At 42.8% G+C, this 12,097-nt stretch overlaps 1 non-coding gene and 1 pseudogene across 1 annotated transcript; one reads left to right on the top strand and one right to left on the bottom strand.

The window, feature by feature from the left end:
• Positions 1 to 2,634: 2,634 nt before the first annotated feature.
• Positions 2,635 to 6,756, bottom strand: LOC147919051 (uncharacterized; annotated as a pseudogene).
• Positions 6,101 to 6,207, top strand: LOC147919052 (small nucleolar RNA R71). Its single transcript, XR_015594339.1, has one exon. It is a non-coding gene; the product is annotated as a small nucleolar RNA R71 (small nucleolar RNA).
• Positions 6,757 to 12,097: the final 5,341 nt, after the last annotated feature.

The raw sequence follows: 12,097 nt of genomic DNA, 5'->3' as shown, positions 1-12,097 counted from the left end.
CCTCTGCCGATCCTGAGCTTCCTTCATGTTCAGCTTGATCACCCGAATCTTCTCTGAGATCTCCTGAACAAAATCTGCCTCGAACATGCTCCTCTCCCCCACCTGAGTCCAGCATAACAGTGTACGACATGGCCTGCCATAGAAAAGCCTCATAAGGAGCCATCTTAATACTCGCCTGATAACTATTGTTGTAAGCAAACTCTACCAGGTTCAGGTGATCTGCCCAATGGCCACCCAAATCCAACACACTCATCCTCAGCAAATCCTCCAGCGTCTGGATCGTCCTCTCTTACTGTCCATCTGTCTGGGGATGATAAGTTGTACTCATATGCACCTTAGTGCCCATCTCTGCCTAGAATGCCTTCCAGAACACCGAAGTGAATTTAGAATCCCTATCAGACACGATACTCGCTGGTACCCCATGCAATCTGACTATCTCCCTCACATACTTCTTAGCCAAGACCGTCGCTCCATCAGTCTTCTTAATTGCCAGAAAATGTGCTGACTTAGTCAACCGGTCCACAATGACCCAAATAGCATCAAAAGTCTGAGACACTGGCAATCCTACCACGAAATCCATCATGATTATATCCCACTTCCACTTAGGAATGGGTAGACTCTTAGTAACCCGCTAGGAACCTGATGCTCAGCCCTTCACTAGCTGACACACATCGCACCTCGTGACCCAACTAGCTACATCCTTCTTCATCCTGACCCAGTGATAGTACCTCTTGAGATCTGATGTAGTAACTTTCAGTATCAATTATTATCAATCCACAATTTGCAATCAATCAACACACCAAGAATACACAAAATGCTTAATCTATTCTTAATTAAGTAAAAGTTCTTATGTCACTACTTATCTATCAAAATGACTCAAATAAAGCTAACAAGAAAATGCAAACTCAAGGCAAACCAAAACACAAATAGCAATAATACTGAAATTTAAGAATTAACAAGAGAACCTTGGGCAAGGTAATAGACTTGGGAGATAGCTAATCAATCCTAGATGTCTAAGTGACAATCAAGAACAATCCTATGGCTAGAACATTAATGCAAATCAATTCATTTCCATGATAGAGATCCTATGCTAGTCAAATGATAATCAACAATTTCCAAAGGTAATCACAAGACAAGCATGCATTATGAACAAGTTCAAATACCACTAAGCACCCTAATCATCAATTTCCATTGGCTAGGAATGCAAAGCTCTTAAAAAGTTTGGTTCAGGAATTTCATCAAACACCTTGTGGGCATGGAAATCCTAAAGTTTAGATTTAAGCTTGATCAAGGCTATCTAGCAATATTATCACTAATCAAGTTAAGAAATGCATAAAATAAACCCTAGACATCAAAGATCAACCATCTATCTCCCTAATCTACCAAGCCCAAAGTTCTTAAAAGATCTACTCACTAATCACCATGATCACACAAAAGAAAGAGGTTTTGTCTTTGTGAAATCATAATAAAAGCTTGTAGATTAAGAGATTTGAAAGACAAATTGCTATTAAAACTGGAAAATCCACCAAAGATTCAACAAAACCAAGTATGGAAATACTTAAGAACCCTAGGTGGCTGCTTAACAAAAACTAATACAAGGGATAAATGATAAGATAAGAGATAAGTCTCCACAATTAGGTTTGGAGTATTTATAGGAAACCATAAACTAAACCGAAACAAACCGGATTAAAATTAAACAATTCAGAGAAAACCGGAACAAACCAACCTGACTACTAGTTTGGGGATGATAAGGTGTAGCAACCTTATGCTTCACTCCATGCTTTTTGAGAAGACTCTCAAAGACCTTGTTGATAAAGTGTTTCCCTCCATCACTAATTACCACTCTTGGAATACCAAACCTTGGGAAGATGATTGTCTTGAACAACTTCAACACTACCTTTGCATCATTGGTAGGACTAGCTATGGCTTCAACCCATTTAGAGACATAATCAACAGCCACAAGTATGTAATTGTTACCATAGGAAGAAGGAAATGGTCCCATGAAGTCAATACCCCATACATCAAACCCTTCAACCTCTAAAATAGGATTTTGTGGCATTTCATTTCTCCTGCTGATATTGCCTCTTCTTTGACATGAATCACACTTGGAGATGATCTCTTGTGTGTCTTTGAACATAGTAGGCCGCCACAAACTAGCTTGAAGAATCTTTGTGACTGTCTTGAATGTAGCAAAGTGACCTCCATAGGCTGTTCCATGACATAGTTCTACTAACCCTTCTATCTCCTCCTTGGCAACACATCTCCTATAAATCTTGTCTTTACAAAGAGTGTAGAGGTAAGGTGCATCCCAATAGTAGTTGTTGATGTCTTTGAAGAACTTTTTTCTATCATAACCAACCAAATTTGGTGGCTCAATCCCACAAGCACGGTAGTTAACATAATCAGCATACCAAGGACCATTCTCTTCCAACCTCATGATCTCTCCAAGCTTTTTCCAAGTCTCATTGGTGTTGTCAAGCAGTTGAATCGCCATTATTTGTTCTTCAGGAAGTGCATCATTGATTGGAATCTCATTGTCAATCCTTAATCTTGATAGATGATCAGCTACTCCATTCTCAATGCCCTTCTTGTCTTTAATCTCCAAATCAAACTCTTGAAGTAGCAATATCCATCTCAACAGCCTGGTTTAGCATCCTTCTTTGCTAAGAGATATTTCAATGCTGCATGATCAGTCTGAACAACCACTTTTGAACCCACCAAGTATTGCCTAAACTTCTCAAATGCAAAGACAATAGCTAGGAGCTCCTTTTCTGTTGTAGCATACTTGACTTGACCTTCATCCAATGTTCTACTTACATAGTATATGACATGAAGCTTCTTATCTTTTCTTTGACCAAGCACTGCTCCAACTGCATAGTCACTAGCATCACACATGATTTCAAATGGCAAATTCCAATCTGGGGCGTGAACTATTTGAGCACTAACCAACTCCTCCTTTATCTTCTTGAAAGCTTGAAGACACTCCTCATTGAACTCAAACTCAACTTCTTTACACAACAACCTTGTAAGAGGTCTAGCAATATTTGAGAAGTCTTTAATGAACCTCCTATAGAACCCAGCATGGCCCAAAAAGCTTCTTATTCCCTTGACCGAATTTGGAGGTGCTAGATTGGTCATCACATCAATCTTAGCTCTATCAACTTCAATGCCTTTCTCAGAGATCTTATGACCCAAAACAATTCCTTCCTTCACCATGAAGTGACATTTCTCCCAATTCAAGACCAAATTTGTTTCCTCACACCTTCTTAAGACACTGTACAAATTAGAAAGACAACCAGAAAAAGAATCTCCATAGACGGAGAAGTCATCCATGAAAACCTCCACAACATCCTCAATTAGATCAGAAAAAATTGACATCATGCATCTTTGGAATGTAGCTGGAGCATTACACAATCCAAATGGCATCCTTCTATAAGCAAAAGTACCATAAGGACATGTGAAAGTAGTCTTTTCTTGATCATTTGGATGTATGGGGATTTGAAAGAAACCAGAATAACCATCAAGAAAGCAATAATGAGTATGACTAGCAAGCCTCTCTAGCATTTGATCAATGAATGGTAAAGGAAAATGATCTTTCCTAGATGCAGCATTGAGTCTCCTATAATCAATACACATTCTATGACCAGTTATAGTTCTTGTTGGAATCAACTCATCTTTATCATTCTTAACAACTGTAACTCCTCATTTCTTTGGTACCACATGTACAAGAGAAACCCATGTACTATCCGATATGGGATATATGATACCAGCATCAAAGAGTTTAAGAATATCTTTCCTCACCACATCTCTTAAGTTAAGGTTTAACCTTCTTTGTGGTTCAATGGAAGTCATTGATTCATCATCTAAATGAATCCTACGCATGCAGAGAGTTTCAGAAATCCCTTTTATGTCGTCAAGTAAATAACCAATAGCTCTCCTAAACTTTTTCAATTCACCAAGAAGAGTAACAGTTTCATGTTCACTAAGCTCCTCATTGATAATGACAGGGTAAGTAGAGTTTTTACCTAGGAAAGCATACCTTAGCCCCTTAGGGAGTGGTTTGAGTTCAATCTTGGGTGCCTTAAGCTCACTCCAATCCTCATTTGAATTTACCTCAACTGAACACACCACTTGCTCTTTCAACTCAAGGAAGCTACCACCATCTTTAGAGGGCTTGTGAGAGTCAAGAATCTTTTCATATCCTTCACTATCCTCCTTAAGTAACCCAAATTCTCCTTGTTTAACTGTCAAAGTGCTTTGGAGCTCATCTTGTATGGCCAATTCCTCCAAAAGCTCATTAGATAAAGCTTCCATCTTCTCAATGTAGAACACTTGACCACCAATTGTAGGCTTCCTCATCACTTGGTTGATGTCAAAAGTCAAAGCTTCCTTTCCCAAATTCAATTGAATCTTCCCACCTTTCACATCAATCATTGTTCCAGCAGTTCTTAGAAATGGTCTCCCCAAGATGAGTGGATCCTTTGGTTCTTCATCCATTTCAAGGACAACAAAGTCGGTTGGGATCTCAAAATGACCAATCATCACCGGGAGATCTTCAAGCACTCCAACAGGAGTTCTAATTGATCTATCAGCAAGAACTAGGGTGATCATACACTTCTTGTAGTGTGTGAAACCCAGTCTCTTAGCAATCGAGAGAGGCATCAAACTCACACTAGACCCCAAATCACATAAGCCATGGCCAAAAGATAAAGGTCCTAGAGTGCAAGGGAGAGTGAAGCTACCAGGATCTTCAAGCTTCTTTGCCACCACTTTGTTTTGAATGATAGCACTACACTCATGAGTCAAGATAACCATTCCTTGGAGAGCTTTCTTCTTCTCCAAAACTGCATCCTTGAGGAACTTGCTGTAAGAGGGGTTCAACAAGAATGCATCAATGATAGGCATTGTGATAGCAACATCCTTCATTTGTGCATCAAACATGGCTCTATACTTGTCCACTTGCTGCTTCTTGAACCTTCCAGGAAATGGCAGCCTTGGTTCATAAGGTGGAGGTACAAACAGAGTTTCTTTGGCAACACCTTTACTTTTCTTGGAAATTTCATCAATGGTCTTGTCTTGCCTAGGCTCCTCAACCACTTTACTCTTCCCTTTGTCAACCACAACTCCTTCAGCTTCTTTATCTTTACCCAAATCCTTCAATATCAGCTCATCTTCATTATCAATCTCAACCACTACCTCCCCTCCTTTAGGCTCAATGTCCCTATTGAGCTCATTTGTTGGTAGTTGCTTGCCACTCCTCAACATTATGGCGTTCACAAACTCTTTTGGGTTTGGTTCTGGTTTTCCCGGTAAGGAACCCATTTGTCTAGTAGAGGAGGAGGAAGCTTGTCCTTGGACTTGAGTTTGCAACCTCTCAAACTTAGCATTCAACTCACCATATACATTGTCAACCTTGTGGTGTATGGCCTTCATTTGTGTTGCAAGTTCAATAGCTCCTCTCACTTGTCCTTCTAGGAGTTGTCTAAGTAGAGCATTTGTGTCATCTACTTGACCTTGAGGCTGTGGTGTATGCATTTGTTGTTGAGGTTGGGAATAGCTTTGAAGTTTGGCTTGGTAATTCCCTTGAGGCTTTGGTTGATAATTGGGTTAAGAAGGAAAACCAGGTGGTTTTTGTGGTGGATAAGACTGATCTTGTGGGTTCTCCACATTGGTGCTGCGGTTAGAGAGGTTAGGATGGTTGCGGTAATTGGGATTGAACTTGTTATACTCTTGTCCACCCACATAGTTGACCTCTTCTTGTCCCGCAACACAAGCTTCCATTCCTTCTTGATATCCTTGATACACATCACTTTCGGTAACAAAATGGACTGGCTTTTGAGTGGCAAGAATCATCTTATCCATCTTCTTATTCAATGCTTTGATCTCCTTGCGGTGATGCTCATTCATATCAGAGTATTCTCTTGGTGTTCTATCATAATCCTCCCCATAGTTACCATCACTTTGAGCAAGATTCTCCACCAAAGTCATACCAATATCAACATCTTGACCAAGGAAGTTTCCATTACTTGCTATGTCAAGCAACATTCTTATCTTTGGTAGCACTCCTCTGTACAATGTGCTAAGAAGAGACTCCTTGGAGAAACTATGATGAGGACATTGCATAGTATAGCCCTTGAACCTCTCCCATGCTTCACAAAAACTCTCATTTCCTTTTTGTGCAAAGCTTGATATCTCATTTCTCAACCTTGCTGTTCTTGTAGTTGAGAAGAATTTGGAGAGGAAGGCTCTCTTGCATTGATCCCATGAAGTAATGGATCCCACTGGTAGGTTCTTCTCCCATGTCCTAGCTCTATCTCCAAGAGAAAATGGAAAGAGGCGGAGTTTGAATGCATCGTCCGAGATACCATTGATTTTAACTGTCCCAAACATCATGTCAAACTGATCCAAGTGGTCAAGAGGGTCTTCCATAGGCAGACCATGGAACTTTGAGCTTTGCACCATGTTGATAAGACTAGACTTGATTTCGTAGTTGTTGTTCTCAACAGCGGGTGCTCTGATTCCTTGGCGGTTCACATGAATGTTCGACTGATCAAAGGCTCTAATGACTCGAGGTTGTCTTGGAGGATGGATAGGAGCTTGGTTTTGGTCGGGCTGCTCATTTCCATTATGAGCAGCGGCTGGAGGAGGGTTGTTCTCCATGGCTTGGCGGGCTAAACGGCGGTTCTCTCGTTCAAGTAAGTGAATGTCGTCCACAGGCTGAAACAAGTTGGCTAGGCCGTGGCTCCTCAAGTTCATACAACCTGAAAATCAAAGACAACCCACCAATCCAATCCAAGTAACAAACAGTGCAAAGTAAATAAATAGTCTCAAGCAAAGTTGAAATCCTAATGGTCAATTAAAATGCAAACGGGCAACGGCACCAAATTGATGTAGTAACTTTCAGTATCAATTATTATCAATCCACAATTTGCAATTAATCAACACACCAAGAATACACAAAATGCTTAATCTATTCTTAATCAAGTAAAAGTTCTTATGTCACTACTTATCTATCAAAATGACTCAAATAAAGCTAACAAGAAAATGCAAACTCAAGGCAAACCAAACACAAATAGCAATAATACTGAAATTTAAGAATTAAAAAGAGAACCTTGGGCAAGGTAATTGACTTGGGAGATAGTTAATCAATCCTAGATGTCTAAGTGACAATCAAGAACAATCCTATGGCTAGAACATTAATGCAAATCAATTCATTTCCATGATAGAGATCCTATGCTAGTCAAATGATAATCAACAATTTCCAAAGGTAATCACAAAACAAGCATGCATTAAGAACAAGTTCAAATACCATAAGCACCCTAATCATCAATTGCCATTGGCTAGGAATGCAAAGCTCTTAAAAAGTTTGCTTCATGAATTTCATCAAACACCTTGTGGGCATGGAAATCCTAAAGTCTAGATTTAAGCTTGATCAAGGCTATCTAGCAATATTATCACTAATCAAGATAGGAAATGCATAAAATAATCCCTAGACATCAAAGATCAACCATCTATCTCCCTAATCTACCAAGCCCAAAGTTCTTAAAAGATCTACTCACTAATCACCATGATCACACAAAGGAAAGAGGTTTGTCTTTGTGAAATCATAATAAAAGCTTGTAGATTAAAAGATTTGAAAGACAAATTGCTATTAAAACTGGAAAATCCACCAAAGATTCAACAAAACCAAGTATTGAAATGCTTAAGAACCCTAGGTGGCTGCTTAACAAAAACTAATACAAGGGATAAATGAAAAGATAAGAGATAAGTCTCCACAATTAGGGTTGAAGTATTTATAGGAAACCATAAACTAAACCGGAACAAACCGGATTAAAATTAAACAATTCAGAGAAAACCGGAACAAACCGGGTTTTGGTCTCAAAATGGCACACGATCGACCACATGATCGACCATTTGGTCGATTGGTCTTCCTTCGTGATCGACCATTTGGCCGATCGGTTGGTCGATCACTCAAGTCTCCGAAGTCTCGCACCTTGAAATCTGAAGTCTCGCATGCGTCTCGATCGACCATTTGGTCGATTGCTCGATCGATCATTCTGGTCTCCGAAGTTTCGGTTCGCGTAACGATCGACCATTTGGTCGATCTCATCGGTCGATGTTTTGTCCTGTGTCATGTCCGAGAAGTCCGAGTGTTTCTGATCGACCACTTGGTCGATTGCTTGCTTGATTGCTTGAAGTCCGAGAATCTTGTGATGCGGTGATCGACCATTTGGTCGATTGGCTGGTCGATTGTTCGGCCTTCTTGCCTTCATTTCCATTACCTTTCAAATCCTTGACTTATTTGGCTCCAAAGCACACTTTCCTTGCATATCTCCATCCCAATACCTGAAATACCAACTTGATGCACAATGCAGCCTAAACAACCTAAATGCTCATGAATATGCACAAAACAATGAAGAATTAAGCTTTAAAAACTCATAAAAACACAAGATATCAAGATCACAGTACATCTTTAGTCACTCCTGGATGAATAGAAAACTTGCTCGCATACCTTTCTTAGAATCTCCTGCCTCAACTCTTCATCCTTGGGCACACAAACCCGACTGTGCACCAAGATAGTACCATTATCTGAGACTTGATACTCTAAATCAACATCCTTTGAGGCATTCACCAGCCCCAAATCCTTCTCCTGAGCCAACCGCACCCTACTCAGAAGATCTGCTCTATCATCCGCCTCCAAACCCAACGGTTCCTGAGACACCGCATACAAACTCAACGCACCGATCTCTCCTACCAGAGACTCCATCTCCTGCTCCTGAGCCGAAACTACCCTCTTCCGACTCAGAGCATCAACAACCGTATTAGCCTTACCAGGGTGATAGGCTATCTCCAAATCATAATCTGCCTCACTTTCAGCTTGGGCTGAGTGAATATATACTTCAGGCTCTTATGATCTGAAAACACCTGTACCTTTGTTCCATAAAGATAAGATCTCCAAATCTTCAGGGCAAAAACTACAGCAGCCATCTCCAAATCATGAGTAGGATAGTTACCCTCATGCTTCTGCAACTGCCGCGAAGCGTAGGCAATCACCTTCCCATGCTGGATCAACACACACCCCAAACCAACTCTAGATGCATCAGTATAAACCACATAGAGTTCTCCCTGCTCAGGCAAAGCCAACACTGGCGTAGTAGTCAACATCTCCTTATGGCTTTCAAAACCCTCCTCACACTCCTGTGACCAAACAAAATGAACATCCTTCCTTGTCAACTTAGTTATAAGGTGTTCCCTACTTGCAAAACCCTGCACAAACCTCCTGTAGTAACCTGCCAACCCAAGGAAACTCTTGATCTCTGTGGCATTCTGCGGTCTAGGTCAATCCCTGATAGCCTGAATCTTCTCCGGATCTACAGAAACCCCCTCTGCAGAAACAATGTGACCCAGAAAACCCATTTCACGCGGCCAAAAACTACACTTGCTCAGCTTAGCAAACAACTTCTGCTCCCGCAGTTTCTCCAGAACTGCCCTCAAATGCACTGCATGCTCCTCAGGACTCTTAGAAAATATCAGGATATCATCGATGAAAATGAGGACAGATACGTCCAGAAACTCTAGAAACACGTTGTTCATCAATCTCATAAACGCTGCTGGCGCGTTAGTCAACCCGTAAGGCATCACCACTAACTCATAATGCCCATACCTCATCCTGAAAGCCGTCTTCCTCACATGTGCCTCATCTATCGGTATCTGATGATAACCCGACGCCATATCTACCTTGGAGAACCAAGTAGCACCCCTCAACTGATCTAACAACTCATCGATCCTAGGGAGAGGGTACTTGTTTTTCACAGTGACCCGGTTCAAACCCCGATAATCAATACATAACCTAAACTCCCATCCTTATTCTTCACAAAAAACCCCGGCGCTCCCCACGGTGATACACTAGGACGGATGAATCCCTTACTCTACAAATCCTCTAGCTGCTTCTTCAGCTCTGCCATCTTTGTTGGAGCCATTCTGTAAGGAGCATTGGATAACGGCGTCGTCCCCGGTTCCAGTTCAATAGTAAAAGGATCCGACCGAGATGGTGGTAATCCCTACAATGACTGAAACACATCCTCAAACTCCTCCACTATCGGAATACCACTAACCATAGACTTCCCCACTGACTCTGCCATAGATATAGTAACCAGATAAGCCTCACGGCCCTTCTCGATCATCTTCCCAGCCTGGATGGCTGAGATCACGAGACTCCCCGAAGTCGGTCTAATCCCCTGAAAGACCAACTTCCCTCCTGGACGCTCAAACTTCACTCTACCCCGATGGAAATCCAAATGCACCATATGCCGATGCAACCAATCCATCCCGAGAATAACATCATACAGCTCCACTGGACTGATAAGCAAATCCGCTGGCCACAACTCTCCCCTGACCTGAATATCAACTCCTCTAGCTTGTCCAATAACCCTCAGGAACTTGCCTCCCGCAACTCTGACAACTCCTGTACGCTCCCTGGGATCCCCTCTGATTCCCGCACTCTCTGCACACTCCGGAGAAATGAAGCTATGAGAAGCTCCAAAATCAAACATAACGTGGGACTTAAACCTGCCCACCAACAAGGTCCCTATACAAACCTCATGTGTTGAGAACCTAACACTTTATCATAGGAAAACCTAAAATCTGAACCTACTGAAATTCACAAAGTTTAAGTACCAAAAATTATACATGTGATCGCCTCGGCACTGGTTCCACCAGTCTCTACACTCGTGTAAACCTGTGGCGCCTGCTCAATCCGTGCCACCTGCTGTCCTCCCGGCTGCACCTGCTGCAACGGTACCACTGCTACCAGCTGCAACTTGAGACACAAGGGCCTGATGTGCTCTGGCTCCCTGCAATGATAACATACACGAGCCGCTGTCGTCGGAGCACTCCTCTTCGGACAGCTAGCAAACTTGTGATCCTTGCTCCCACACTTGAAGCAACTCGCACCAATCGACGTCTGCGTAGCCTCCCACCTCCTCTTGGTTCCCTGCACGGGCTTACCCCCCCTGCTAGAACCTCCATGATGCTGAGCCTTACCAGGCTGAGCTGCTATAACCGTCATTGACTATGCCCAGATATCCTCCTCAATCTCTGCTGCAGTCTCAACCAGCTCTGCACGCGTAGCATAACTACATCTCTACAATGGACCCTCAAGTCATCACAAAGAGCCCTCATAAACCTCCTGATTTGGGCCTCCTCAGGCTCTATAGCCCGACCCCCATAACAAAGAAGTCGACTGAACTCCAAGTCCAGCTCCTGCATTGATCGCGTCCCTGAGATAACTGAAGAAACTTTACCTCCAACCGGTCCAATGCCTCTCTAGGAAAATACTTGCGGTTGAAATCCAAAACGAAGTCAGCCCAATTCATCTCCCTCTACACTCTCCTAGCAGCCACTAATCTCCACCACACCTAAGCATCACCAACTAGATGATGGTCCCCGATGTCCACCCAAAACTACTCAGGACATCTCAGAGTATGGAAGTTACGTTCCACACTCGTCCTCCACGCATCTGCAGCAGTAGGATCTGTACCGCGCAGTCTCGATGCTCTTCATCTCCTTGAGCATGGAAAAATAATGTCCATGTGCTCCTGCATCCGCAGCCACTGGCTGCCGCTCCTCCGCCACCACTTGTGGCACTACCTGAGCCTGAGCCGGTACCACTGCTGGCAACCGCTCCAACAACTGTGCTAGCATAGCCGCAAAGTCAACACCAGGGACTCCACCCGCTAAGACTCCCACACCCGGGACCCTACCATCACCAGCCACTGGAGCATAAACACCGCCCCCTCCAGCCACACTCATGGAATCCTCCTAGACACCCTGCGACTCGCCAACACCCTTAGCTGTCACACTCTGGTCCGCCGTCTCATCACTGCTGGGTCTCTGCCCCTACCACGACCACGTTTGCGTCCACAACCACGTCCACGTCCACGACCACGACCAGCAAAAGCACCATCTCTAGCCATCTGCACTACCATGGACAGAAGACTAAGCAAACAATTTACATTATAACACAGAAATATAAACTCACCGTGGAATCACAAAGTAGGTTCAAAGAAGATGTTCTAGGACTCCATGCCACACACAT

The sequence above is a fragment of the Camelina sativa genome, chromosome 20, assembly GCF_030686135.1.
Source record: "Camelina sativa cultivar CO46 ecotype springtype chromosome 20, ASM3068613v1".
NCBI classification, from domain to species: Eukaryota; Viridiplantae; Streptophyta; class Magnoliopsida; order Brassicales; family Brassicaceae; genus Camelina; species Camelina sativa.
This window is presented reverse-complemented; position numbering and strand designations above follow the sequence as displayed.